Source organism: Myxine glutinosa, chromosome 7 (assembly GCF_964187855.1).
Source record: "Myxine glutinosa chromosome 7, kmMyxGlut1.1, whole genome shotgun sequence".
Taxonomy (NCBI): Eukaryota; Metazoa; Chordata; class Myxini; order Myxiniformes; family Myxinidae; genus Myxine; species Myxine glutinosa.
Window position 1 is genome coordinate 62,566,286 of NC_136267.1, and position 12,890 is coordinate 62,579,175.

General features: G+C 47.1%; 1 protein-coding gene across 4 annotated transcripts in view; it reads right to left on the reverse strand.

The window, feature by feature from the left end:
• The window catches only part of LOC137431290 (5'-AMP-activated protein kinase subunit gamma-2), a 166,775-nt gene that overhangs the window by 85,039 nt on the left and 68,846 nt on the right, over nt 1-12,890 (reverse strand). The window lies entirely within an intron of this gene.

Consider the following 12,890-nt stretch of genomic DNA (forward strand, 5'->3'; position numbering starts at 1 on the left):
CTCACCTTCACTCTTTCATTCCCCTTTTCTCCCGCCTCTGGAACAAACTCCCCCACTCCCTTCAATCCCACTCCTCCCTCCAGGTCTTTAAAACAGCTGTTCACCACCATCTCTTATCTTCCCCCATCCAAAACCTTGATCTTTTCTACCCCCACTAATTCACCCCAGATACACTTTTTTTGAAATTCCAACTTCTTTCCTGGAAGTCCTTGCAGTGTTCATATGTTTTATACCTCTCCCACCTCCCCCCCAAAGCCCTCCCCCTCCCACATTTCTCCCGATGTCCCTGCTCTCAAATGTTGTGTTTGTGTCCTTCCCCCTCTCTCCCCATCTTGTCTGCCACTCCCCTTATTTTTTGTGTTTGGGGTGTGTCGGTTTGACTTTTTGTGCGATTAATCTTAGCTCTTTCACGAGCCTCGATCTTGTATACAAAAAAACAAAAAAAAACATTGATGGTGCAAGCTCCAATCAACAAGACTGTTGTAGCTGCTAGAGGTTTTGTCGATGAAGAGTATATTGATTCATCTGATACAGAGGTCAACACAAAGAAACTAGAAGCCCACCACGAGGACCACCCTCCATGATGGAGACAGTCTGGCCGCATGAATCATGCCCTCGCAGCCCTCGCAAACATCTGTAGGCCTAGGCCTAGCTAGGCTAGGTTGTTTGATCTTGGGATTAGAATTAAAATTCAAATTAATTTTATTGAATGGATAGATTGGGATAGAATGCAGGACTTACCTACTGTAGGCTATATAGTCTAGACTTCTAGTCGACTGGACCAGGTACGTAGGTCCGACTGGCAGGTACGTACTGAAATCGGTGTACCTGGCTTAAATGAAGTCGGTGTAGCTGGCGGAAAACTGAAGTCGGTGTAGCTGGTGGAAAACTGAAGTCGGTGTAGCTGGCGGAAAACTGAAGTCGGTGTAGCTGGTGCAAAAAAGAAGTCGGTGTAGCTGGCATAAATGATGAGCGGTTTCAAATTCAAAATCCGTTCTGTACAGTACTGTATTGTCATTTATTGATTTTAATCACCAGGTGAAAATAATTTATCGGTCGCGCCAGACCAAAGCAAGATCACGTGAGCAAGATGGCGGATCATGGAAGGGACAAGATGGCGGATCATGGAAGGGACAAGATGGCGGATCATGGAAGGGACATTTGAAATGACAACATGAAATTTTGTTCCCAAGGGAATGGGGAAAAATTTGAATTTTTTTTTTTTGTGAAATTTGAAATGAAAGTGAAATTTTGAATGGATTTACATATACATGCAATTGGCATAGAGGTTCGCTTACGAAGCTCTCTAAAAAGGTCCAAGTGGTCTAAAGCTCTCAATGGTGAAGGGTCCAAGCTGGTCTAATGGGACAAAAGTGTCTTACGGGTCTTTGTGGTCTTTAATGGTCTTCAGGGGTGTTTTTAGTCTTTGTGACATTTTTGGTCTTTGGGACATTTTTGGTCTTCAGGGTCTTTTGGGGGGGGGGGGGGTTTCGTCTTCTGTATTTTGGGTCTTCGGGGTCTTTTCGTTCCTCTGGGTATTTAAGGATCTTTTGGATCTTCAGGCTGTTTTGGGTCTTCATGGTCTTTTGGGTCCTTTGGGTCGTTAAGGGTATTTTGGGTCTTCAGGGGTCTTGGGGGACGTAAAGGGTTGTCAAAGGTCTGAGGGGTCTCAGCAGTCTAAAGGGTCAAAAGTTATTTTCCAACAGTACGTAATAAGTCATTAAAAGTTCATTGACTGTTTTGGGTGTTAATTTTATAGAAGAAGACATTTTGGTCACAAATAAGCAAACAAACAAACAAATATCACCATATACGTTTGCTCTATCATATTAAGCGCTTGCTCCCCCCCCCCCCCCCCCCCCCCCCCCCAAATTATGCCTAAGAGTGGGTCAGCGATCACAAGCTTACAGAAGGAGTGGGAGAGGAGAGAGAGAGTGAGAGGGGAGAGAGGGGGAGTAAAGAAAGAGAGGGAGAGAGAGTGATAGGGGAGAGAGAGAGGGAGAGGGAGAGAGAGAGAGGGAGAGGGGAGAGGGGAGAGAGAGAGAGGGAGAGGGGGAGAGGGGAGAGAGAGAGAGGGAGAGGGGAGAGGGGAGAGAGGAGAGAGAGAGGGAGAGGGGAGAGAGAGAGAGGGAGAGAGGAGAGAGAGAGGGAGAGGGGAGAGAGAGAGAGGGAGAGGGGAGATAGGGGAGATAGAGAGAGGGAGAGGGGAGAGAGAGAGAGGGAGAGGGAGAGAGAGAGAGGGGGGAGAGAGAGAGAGGGAGAGGGGAGAGAGAGAGAGAGAGAGAGGGGAAGAGAGGAAGAGAGAGAGAGAGGGGGGAGAGAGAGAGAGGGAGAGGGGAGAGAGAGAGAGAGAGAGAGAGAGGGGAAGAGAGGAAGAGAGAGAGAGAGAGAAGAGAGAGAGGAAGAGAGAGAGAGAGAGAGAAGAGAGAGAGAGAGAGGAAGAGAGAGAGAGAGAGGAAGAGAGAGAGGAAGAGAGAGAGGAAGAGAGAGAGGGGAAGAGAGAGAGAGGAAGAGAGGAAGAGAGGAAGAGAGAGGAAGAGAGAGGAAGAGAGAGAGGAAGAGAGGAAGAGAGGAAGAGAGGAAGAGAGAGAGGAAGAGAGGAAGAGAGAGAGGAAGAGAGGAAGAGAGAGAGGGAGAGAGAGAGGGAGAGAGAGAGGGAGAGAGAGGAAGAGAGAGAGGGAGAGAGAGAGGAAGAGAGAGAGGAAGAGGAAGAGAGAGGAAGAGGAAGAGAGAGAGGAAGAGGGAGAGGAAGAGAGGAAGAGGGAGAGGGGAGAGAGAGGAAGAGGAAGAGAGAGAGGAAGAGGAAGAGGAAGAGAGGAAGAGAGGAAGGAAGAGAGAGAGGAAGAGAGAGAGGAAGAGAGGAAGAGAGAGAGGAAGAGAGGAAGAGAGAGAGGAAGAGAGGAAGAGAGGAAGAGGGGAGAGAGAGGAAGAGGAAGAGAGAGAGGAAGAGAGGAAGAGAGGAAGAGAGGAAGAGAGGAAGAGAGGAAGAGAGGAAGAGAGAGAGGAAGAGAGAGAGGAAGAGAAGAGAGGAAGAGAGGAAGAGAGAGAGAGGAAGAGAGGAAGAGAGAGAGGAAGAGAGGAAGAGAGGGGAAGAGAGGAAGAGAGGGAGGAAGAGAGGGAGGAAGAGAGGGAGGAAGAGAGAGAGGAAGAGAGAGAGGAAGAGAGGAAGAGAGAGAGGAAGAGAGGAAGAGAGAGAGGAAGAGAGGAAGAGAGGGAGAGAGGAAGAGAGGAAGAGAGGAAGAGAGGAAGAGAGAGAGGAAGAGAGGAAGAGAGAGAGGGAGAGAGAGAGAGAGGAAGAGGAAGAGAGAGGAAGAGGAAGAGAGAGAGGAAGAGGGAGAGGAAGAGAGGAAGAGGGAGAGGGGAGAGAGAGGAAGAGGAAGAGAGAGAGGAAGAGGAAGAGGAAGAGGAAGAGAGGAAGAGAGGAAGGAAGAGAGAGAGGAAGAGAGAGAGGAAGAGAGGAAGAGAGAGAGGAAGAGAGGAAGAGAGAGAGGAAGAGAGGAAGAGGGAGAGGGGAGAGAGAGGAAGAGGAAGAGAGAGAGGAAGAGGAAGAGGAAGAGAGGAAGAGAGGAAGGAAGAGAGAGAGGAAGAGAGAGAGGAAGAGAGGAAGAGAGAGAGGAAGAGAGGAAGAGAGAGAGGAAGAGAGGAAGAGAGAGAGGAAGAGAGGAAGAGAGAGAGGAAGAGAGGAAGAGAGAGAGGAAGAGAGAGAGGAAGAGGAAGAGGAAGAGAGGAAGAGGAAGAGAGAGAGGAAGAGGAAGAGAGGAAGAGAGGAAGGAAGAGAGAGAGGAAGAGAGAGAGGAAGAGAGAGAGGAAGAGAGGAAGAGAGAGAGGAAGAGAGGAAGAGAGAGAGGAAGAGAGGAAGAGAGGAAGAGAGAGAGGAAGAGAGGAAGAGAGGAAGAGAGGAAGAGAGAGAGGGAGAGAGAGAGGGAGAGAGAGGAAGAGAGAGAGGGAGAGAGGGGAAGATAGAGAGGAAGAGAGAGAGGGAGAGAGAGAGGAAGAGAGAGAGGAAGAGAGAGAGGAAGAGAGGAAGAGAGAGAGGAAGAGAGGAAGAGAGAGAGGAAGAGAGGAAGAGAGGGAGAGAGGAAGAGAGGAAGAGAGGAAGAGAGGAAGAGAGAGAGGAAGAGAGGAAGAGAGAGAGGGAGAGAGAGAGAGAGGAAGAGGAAGAGAGAGGAAGAGGAAGAGAGAGAGGAAGAGGGAGAGGAAGAGAGGAAGAGGGAGAGGGGAGAGAGAGGAAGAGGAAGAGAGAGAGGAAGAGGAAGAGAGAGAGGAAGAGGAAGAGGAAGAGAGGAAGAGAGGAAGGAAGAGAGAGAGGAAGAGAGAGAGGAAGAGAGGAAGAGAGAGAGGAAGAGAGGAAGAGAGAGAGGAAGAGAGGAAGAGAGGAAGAGAGAGAGGAAGAGAGAGAGGAAGAGAGGAAGAGAGAGAGGAAGAGAGAGAGGAAGAGGAAGAGGAAGAGAGGAAGAGGAAGAGAGAGAGGAAGAGGAAGAGAGGAAGAGAGGAAGGAAGAGAGAGAGGAAGAGAGAGAGGAAGAGAGAGAGGAAGAGAGGAAGAGAGAGAGGAAGAGAGGAAGAGAGAGAGGAAGAGAGGAAGAGAGGAAGAGAGAGAGGAAGAGAGGAAGAGAGGAAGAGAGGAAGAGAGAGAGGGAGAGAGAGAGGGAGAGAGAGGAAGAGAGAGAGGGAGAGAGGGGAAGATAGAGAGGAAGAGAGAGAGGGAGAGAGAGAGGAAGAGAGAGAGGAAGAGAGAGAGGAAGAGAGAGAGGAAGAGAGAGAGGGAGAGAGAGAGGAAGAGAGAGAGGGAGAGAGAGAGGAAGAGAGAGAGGAAGAGAGAGAGGGAGAGAGAGAGGAAGAGAGAGAGGAAGAGAGAGAGGAAGAGAGAGAGGAAGAGAGAGAGGAAGAGAGAGGAAGAGGAAGAGAGAGAGAGGAAGAGGAAGAGGAAGAGGAAGAGAGAGAGGAAGAGGAAGAGGAAGAGGAAGAGGAAGAGGAAGAGGAAGAGGAAGAGGAAGAGGAAGAGAGAGAGAGAGAGAGAGAGAGAGAGAGAGAGAGAGCCATGGGAGAGGAGATGGGCTCGGAAGCATTTATTTATCAGTTCCCTGAAGACAGACCAATCCCAATGCAGCCTGACTGTCTTCAATTCACCAGAGGAAATTGATGTCAGATAACGCACAGCAGCAGTCATATGCAGCAGAAAATGGCAAAATGCATTTGCAGAACAGAGACGGTTAATTCAATTATTGCATCAATGTAGCAATCCAGGTTTGTGACGACTGCAACCTTTGCAATTTTCCTTCCATAGAATGCATAACCTTATCTAGTCAACTCAAGGCTGCTTAAAGGTAATTTACACCTGGCAACGGCAATGGCAACTGACTATATATATATATATACACATGCATATGTATATGTATATGTACAGGAGATAAATGGAGCATGACGAGCACTCCTCCTGATCTCCACACATGTCCAGACAATCGTGTCTGCACAGCTCAGACCATAGCGTCACCTTCAACCCGGAGGTATCAGCCTGGCCACTCCAAAATATGTAGTTCTACATGATGGTCATTGGTTAAACATCAAAACAGAGCCGCCTATCCAGATTTTGTGCTTATTTGCACTCATCAGGATGGCAAACAATTATAAAATCTAACCAATGACACCTATTTAATCGGTTAAATATAAATTGTACTTCCTGACCTCAAGGGAGAACATCAGCCATGTTGTTGGACTATCGGATTTGTTTTGTTGTATGAGCAGTGCCACTGCAAAGCTCACGATGTTGAGTCCCTTTAATGGGGATGATTTTGGTACCAATCTCTTGAGTGCTTCGGTGGTTCTCCCAGCCAGCATTTTCTCCCATCGGTTGTTTTCTATCTTGTATACTTGTGGTCTTTCCCTGAATGGTATCGCTCTTCTCCACTATTTTGTTCATCAGCTCTGCTTGCAGTCTTTGGTGGTCTTCATAATCATCCTCCTCCTCTCCTTCACCTCTCTGTTCCCCTCAGTTCTTCTGCCTGTTATTATCTGCCATTCTCGCTTTCATCCCCTCCATCTGTGTTGGTGTTTTCTCTCGATTCACGATAGGTAGTCGGGTCTGTTCATCCTCCCTATTATGGTGGTTGGGTGTCTCCTTCCCCACTGTCTTACCTCGCCTTGACCGCTGGGTCCCCCCTCCCCCCCCGAGTGAGTGAGTGAGTGAGTGAGTGTGTGTGCGCACACGCCGAGGTAGCCTTTTCTTTTATTTATATACAGTTCCACACCCCTGGACTCATGATAATAAATCACATTATAAACAATTTTTTCTTGGTACATGAACCATTATCCCTTACCGAAGATATTCGTAGGTTCTGCAAGACAAACACCAATCTTGGTGGCCACTTGAACATATATATATATATATATATATATATATATATATATATATATATATATATATGCCATGTTGGTGCCATTAGCCACATCTAAAATACATAAATATGCTGTTCCCAAAGTTTACCAAAAGGTACAATGATGGAAACCATACAAGGCTATATCGCTAATATGTAGCAAGTGCAAAAAGACAACATTGTAATTCTCAATGCTCAGGGCTGACAGAAATGAGTGCACATCAGGGTGTAGCCTCATCTCTGTCCACTCCAAATACATTTGTTCTTCCCATTTCAAAACTTATTCACCCAACAATTATTTACCATTTTGGTATTCCATTAATTTAAGCTGGATTAAAAAAACCCATTAACTCAAGTTCTACCACAAGAGGACACCAAGTTCCACCACAAGACAAGACAAGCAAGAGTTTGACATCCAGGAACTGGCATCCATAGTTGGGGTCCCTCTGCAGTCCAGAAAGGGGTTTGCAGTTGGAAACCACAAAAAATGATTGAACAAAAGAAAAACAAAATGTGCTGCTCACACGTGCTTTTGAAGTCTCTGTTTGTTACCCAAACAGACAAGGAGAAAAGGCAAAAGTTGACAAAAATGCCATTTGTTGCACTCATATTTTTATACATTAATGTGGCACTCAAAGGCTCATACTTCCAAAGAAACTCCCCATTCTATTATTTTTAAGATATGAAATGACAAAATGATGAAACGCAACAAATTTATGGGAATATATATGGAGAATGAAGAACTAATCTTGCTTGTGAAGGATGGCATCGACATACGTAGTTAGGCCCAAAGACTTGGAATACAAATTTACCTGGGTAAATTGTCAAAGGTAGACATTTGATCTCTATGTCTGTCATTTAGGTAGGACTGACCTCTGAGTTATTGTCCAAAGTGGATTAGGCCTATGGCCAACTGAGGAAGAAGAGTAAAACAAAACAAGAACAAGAAAGAGCAATCAGAGATTGCAGCCAGGACCTGATTTTATTTTTTATTTTTAAATTAATTTTCATTAATTTTTAATGTCGAAACAAACATGGCGGCCCTAACCTAACCCTAACACTCGAGCCAAACAAAGCCAATGGAAATCTGTCGCAACAAAGCAAGACAGTGTATAATCAGCAGAGGCCAACAGGCCGAATGTGTTAGGCCCACCCGAAACCCAAGAGGGCAGCCATATCATTTTGTCTCAGTGCTATGCTTGGTGGAGTCAAGTGACAGATGTGGGTGAGGTCCAGCAACTGTCCACCCAATGGGTGCACATTTCAAAAATAGACCCCCCAACAAGAACCCCAACAACAGCAACGCAAAGCTCTTGTAGACCTGCGACATGTCACAAGCAAAAATGCTGCATAGAGTAATAGCGTTAAGTTGGACACATTAACATCTACATCAAAATCGCTAAATTTATATATGGCTGTTCATTTATGGCCGATGTTCATCTCTGAAGAAGGCCAGTCTGGTGTTGAACTACTTGATTATTACCTTCGCAAAAGCGGAAGGTTATGTTTTGATCGCTGTGTATTTATTTGTATGTCTGTGTGTGTGTATGTTAATCGCATAACTCAAAAAGTATTCAACCGAATTGCATGAAATTTGGTGGGATGATTGGTTATTATACGGGACACATTTGATTAGATTTTGGGAAACAGATTTGCTCAAATTCTGACTATTTTTAACTCGATCGTATTTCACTCAAAGTTATGAGCGACTGAAGAAGAAGATGTCCATCCAGGACGTCATCACTATAACGCGATCTCCCGCGATCATTTCAACCTCAAAAAAAATTATAATTGCAGATTTGACAATAGATGAGGCATATTAACAAACGAATGAAACAGATTTGCTCAAATTCTGACTATTTTTAACTCGATCGTATTTCACTCAAAGTTATGCGCGACTGAAGAAGAAGATGTCCATCCAGGACGTCATCACTATAACGCAATCTCCCGCGATCATTTCAACCTCAAAAAAAATTATAATTGCAGATTTGTCAAGAGATGAGGCATATTAACAAACGAATGAAACAGATTTGCTCAAATTCTGACTATTTTTAACTCGATCGTATTTCACTCAAAGTTATGAGCGACTGAAGAAGAGGATGTCCATCCAAGACGTCATCACTATAACGCGATCTCCCGCAATCATTTCAACCTCAAATGAAATTCAAATTGCAGATTTGTCAATCGGGGAGGCATATTAACAGACGAATGAAACAGATTTGCTCAAATTCTGATTTTTAAAAATCGATCGCATTTCACATAAAGTTTCACATCGCATACACTCCCATGCCAAGTACAGAACAGTAGCTGCGGCGAAGGTATGCGCTCTACCGAGTGCCCGGATTCTAGTTAGCATTTGCATCTTTTGGTCAAAAACTAAAACTAAAAACAAAAGTTGGTTTTATATTCACGTTTTCTCCTTCGTAGTTTATGCAATTTTGGTAATTATGACAATTAATGATTTCATACCACATTCTTGGAAAAGGATATACAAGGAAGCCCAAATAAATGAGAAATCATCCGTCTTCGAGCCAGTCATTTATGTATAGACCGTTGACAATGCATCTGCTTGTGTATTCATTTGATTTAAACTTAAACAACATCTACATGCCTGTAGCGGTTACCGCTGGATGTACATAATCGCCTTGCACCGGCCAGAACACGGCCAGACGCGCCTCTCCCGGGCATGCCCGGACTCACTGTTCCCGGGCATGCCCGCTCTCGCCTTTTTTTTTTCTTTTTTTTTTGTTTGTTTGTTTGTATACAAGATCGAGGCTCGTGAAAGAGCGAACATTAATCACACAGAAAGACAAACCGACACATAAAACATATAACATAGGGAGCGGTAGACAAGATGGGGAGAGCGGGGGAAGGACACAAACACAACATTTGAGAGCAGGGACCGAGAGACATGGAGACATCGAGAGATCTGAGAGAGGGCGAGGGCTTTGGGGGGGGGGGGGCGTGGGAAGGGGGCAGTGGGAGAGGTATAAAACATATGGACACTGCCAGGACTTCCAGGAAAGAAGTTGGAATTTCAAACAAGGTGGATCTGGCGTGAATTAGCGGGGGTAGAAAAGATCAAGGTTTTGGATGGGGGAAGATAAGAGATGGTGGTGAACAGCTGTTTTAAAGACCTGGAGGGAGGAGTGGGATTGAAGGGAGTGAGGGAGTTTGTTCCAGAGGCGGGAGAAAAGAGGAATGAAAGAGTGAAGGTGAGCGGAGAGCCGAGATTTCGGCAGTTTAACCATCAGAGGGTTGCTGGCAGATCTTGTGCGACCTGTAGGAATATTTGGGGGACAGAGCACAGAGAGAGCTGGGGGTGCAAGGCCGGAGAGGAGTCGGTAGAAGACAGAAAGACCACCTACCTGCCTGCGGTGAGTGAGTGAAAGGCCCTCAGAGATAGCTTCATCGCGGGAGATTCCAATAATTCTGAAAGCTTTGGTTTCAACAGCGTGAAGCCGAGCTAGGTGTGAGGCAGGAGCATAGGGGAGAACAGTATTCCATTGAGCTGCGGATGAAAGCCTTGTATGTGGTGAGGAGCTCAGGTGTGCCGAGGAAGGACTTCGCACGACGGAGGATGCCCAGTCGGCGACTGGCTTTGGAGGCCAGCTTGGAAATGTGGTTTTCCCAAGAAAGATCATGGCAGATAGTGAGACCCAAAATCTTGAGCGACAGAACTTCTTGGAGAGGATTGTTGAGAAAGTAGATGGGAGGGTTGTCCAGTCGATCTTTTCGGAGAGACATAGTAAGAGTGTGAGATTTGTCAGGATTGAAAGACATGTTCCACTTGTTTGACCAGTCTGTGATTTTGTCCAGGTCTTCAGAGAGTGAGGAGGCAGCAGACTGCCGATATGAGGGAAGAGGAATGGAGCGGCAGAGAGTGGAGTCATCAGCAAAGAGATAGAGAGGATTTTCGAGAGAGTCAGAGAGATCATTGATGAAGACCAGAAAAAGCACGGGGCCCAGAACACTGCCTTGGGGAACTCCAGCCTGAACAGGAAGAGGAGATGAGAGAAACCCATTCAGGGCCACACGTTGACGACGACTAGAGAGGAAGTCCGCCAGCCATGCGTGGAGATTTCCATGGATACCAAAGGAGGAGAGTTTGGTGAGCAGAGCGGGGTGCCAGACCGTGTCGAAGGCACGTGATATGTCGAGGGAGACAGCTCTAATTTCCTGTTTGGCATTTAGGACCTCCATCCATTGTTGAGACAGCAGAAGCAGCATGTCCAGAGTAGAGTGACCTGGTCTGAAACCAAATTGATGATCAGAGATCAAGCCATTGGAGAAGGGGAAAGATTTCATATCAGAAGCAATGATGGATTCCATGACTTTGCTGATAATTGGGAGAAGGCTGATTGGTCTGTAGTTGCTAGGATCTGTTTTTGCACCTTTTTTGTGCAAAGCGGTGATGTTGGCTGATTTCCAAGCAGATGGCAGTTGACCTTGAGCAAAAGAGAGGGTGAAGAGAACAGAGAGAGGGTGAGATAGAGCAGCAGAGCAGGATTTTAGGACCCGTGGGCTGATGCCGTCGGGTCCAGTTGCAGAATCAGAGTCGAGGGTTGACAGAAACTTTTCCACCTTGTCAGGAGGAAAGGACACGGAGTCCAGGAGCAGCAGGGTACGACTGGGTATGGTGGGTACAGAGAGGGATGGGTTTGGGACACAAGATTTAGAGGCAAATACAGAGTTGAGGCATTCAGCTTTTTCACGTGCAGAGTCAGCTGTGTAGCCGTTTGAGGTAAGGGAGGGGATGGAGGGGGAACAAACACCAGAAACGGATTTGACCAGACGCCACCAGGATTTGGAAGAGGGAGACCGATAAGAGAGTTCGGTCTTGAGAACGGAGAGATATTGTTTCCTGGCTCTCCTGAGGGTGGACACACACTTGTTTCGGGCTTTGTGAAAGGAAATGAGATTTCCTTCCGTTGGATTTGCTTTCCAGGAGACGAAGGCAAGTTGTTTCTGGGCAACAGCCTCACCACAAGATTCCGTGTACCATGGACGGGAGGAAGGGTATGACAACTGAAGACGAGATGGGATGAATCTGTGCATGAGAGAGAGCAATTTACTTTGGAAGAATTCCCAGGATGAGTTGATGTCAGAGGTGGTAGAGATGGGAGACCAGTCCAGATGATTGATGGCTGCTTGAAGACCGTGCCAGTTGGCCTGAGTGAAATGCCAGACTCGTCGACACTGAGCAGGCTCCCTGAGGATGGTCAGAGAGATGTCCACTTTAACAAGGACATGATCAGATGATCCGATCGGAGAAGAAGAAGAGCAGCAGACATTTTCAGGGAAGTTAGTCATAACCAAGTCCAGAAGAGAAGATGTTCCGTTGACTGAGATCCGGGTCGGGAAATTGACAGATTGTGTCAGTCCCAGTGAGTCGCAGAAGTCCTTTGCTGAGGAGCCATGGCTGGTGAGAGAGGTACCCACACCCAGCCAACTGGCATGATGACAGTTGAAATCACCACATATGAGGAAGAGAGAGTTGGGATGAGTAGATAGAAGTTGGTCCATATCATCAGACAGCGAGATGTAGATGGAGTCATCACTGTTTGGTGGACGGTACAACACACATATGAACAAGAGGTGGGAGCGAAGGGGAAGCCGTAGCCAGAGGTATTCCTGGGGGTGAGGTGGAGAGAGTGCAGTGCAGGGCGAGTGAGGAAGAGAGTTTTTGATAAAGATAGCAACCCCGCCTCCAGGACGAGGCTCAGGTCTATCATACCGGAGGAGGGAGTAGCCCGGGAGAGATACTATGGAATCAGAGACATCATAAAGGAGCAAAGTTTCTGTTAAGCAGATCACGTCTGGTTTGACAGAAGCAACCTGTATGGAGAGATCAGTTAAGTTTGAACGAAGGCCCCGGATGTTTGAGGTCCATACCGTTAATGAAGAGGAAGGGGGAGCATCAGATACAGAACAGGGGGGAGGAGGGGTAGGGTAAGATGTGGAAGAGGTGGAAGAGGTAGGGAGAGCTGTTGAAGGTGTGTCAGAGATTTCAGAATAGCTCGGAGAAAGGGAAGGATGGGGCGGACAAAAGGTTTGATGGTGATTGGGTGAGCCACAATGAGGTGTTATTTGAGGAGGGGGAAGAGCGAGGCAGAAGGTTGGGGGAGATGGAGGTGAGAGTTTGAAGGGGGAAGAAGCGGGGAGGACGCTTTGAGGAGGGGGAGTGAGAGGGGGGAAATTGAGAAGCAATGAGGGTGGGGAGATTTGAAGGGGAGGGGTGAGGGGGGAGTTTGGGAGGGAAGGGACAAGGGGAGGGATTTGAAAGGGATGGGATATGGGGGAGATTTGGAGGGGAGGGGTGAGGCAGGAGTCTAGGAGGGGAGGGGCGAGGGGGCGTCTTGGCGGGGAGGGGTGAGGGGGTAGTTTAGGAGGGAGGGGGCAAGGGGGGAGATTTGAAAGGGATGGGTGATGGGGAAGATTTGGAGGGGAGGGGTGATGGGGAAGATTTGGAGGGGAGGGGTTATGGGGAAGATTTGGAGGGGAGGGGTGAGATTGG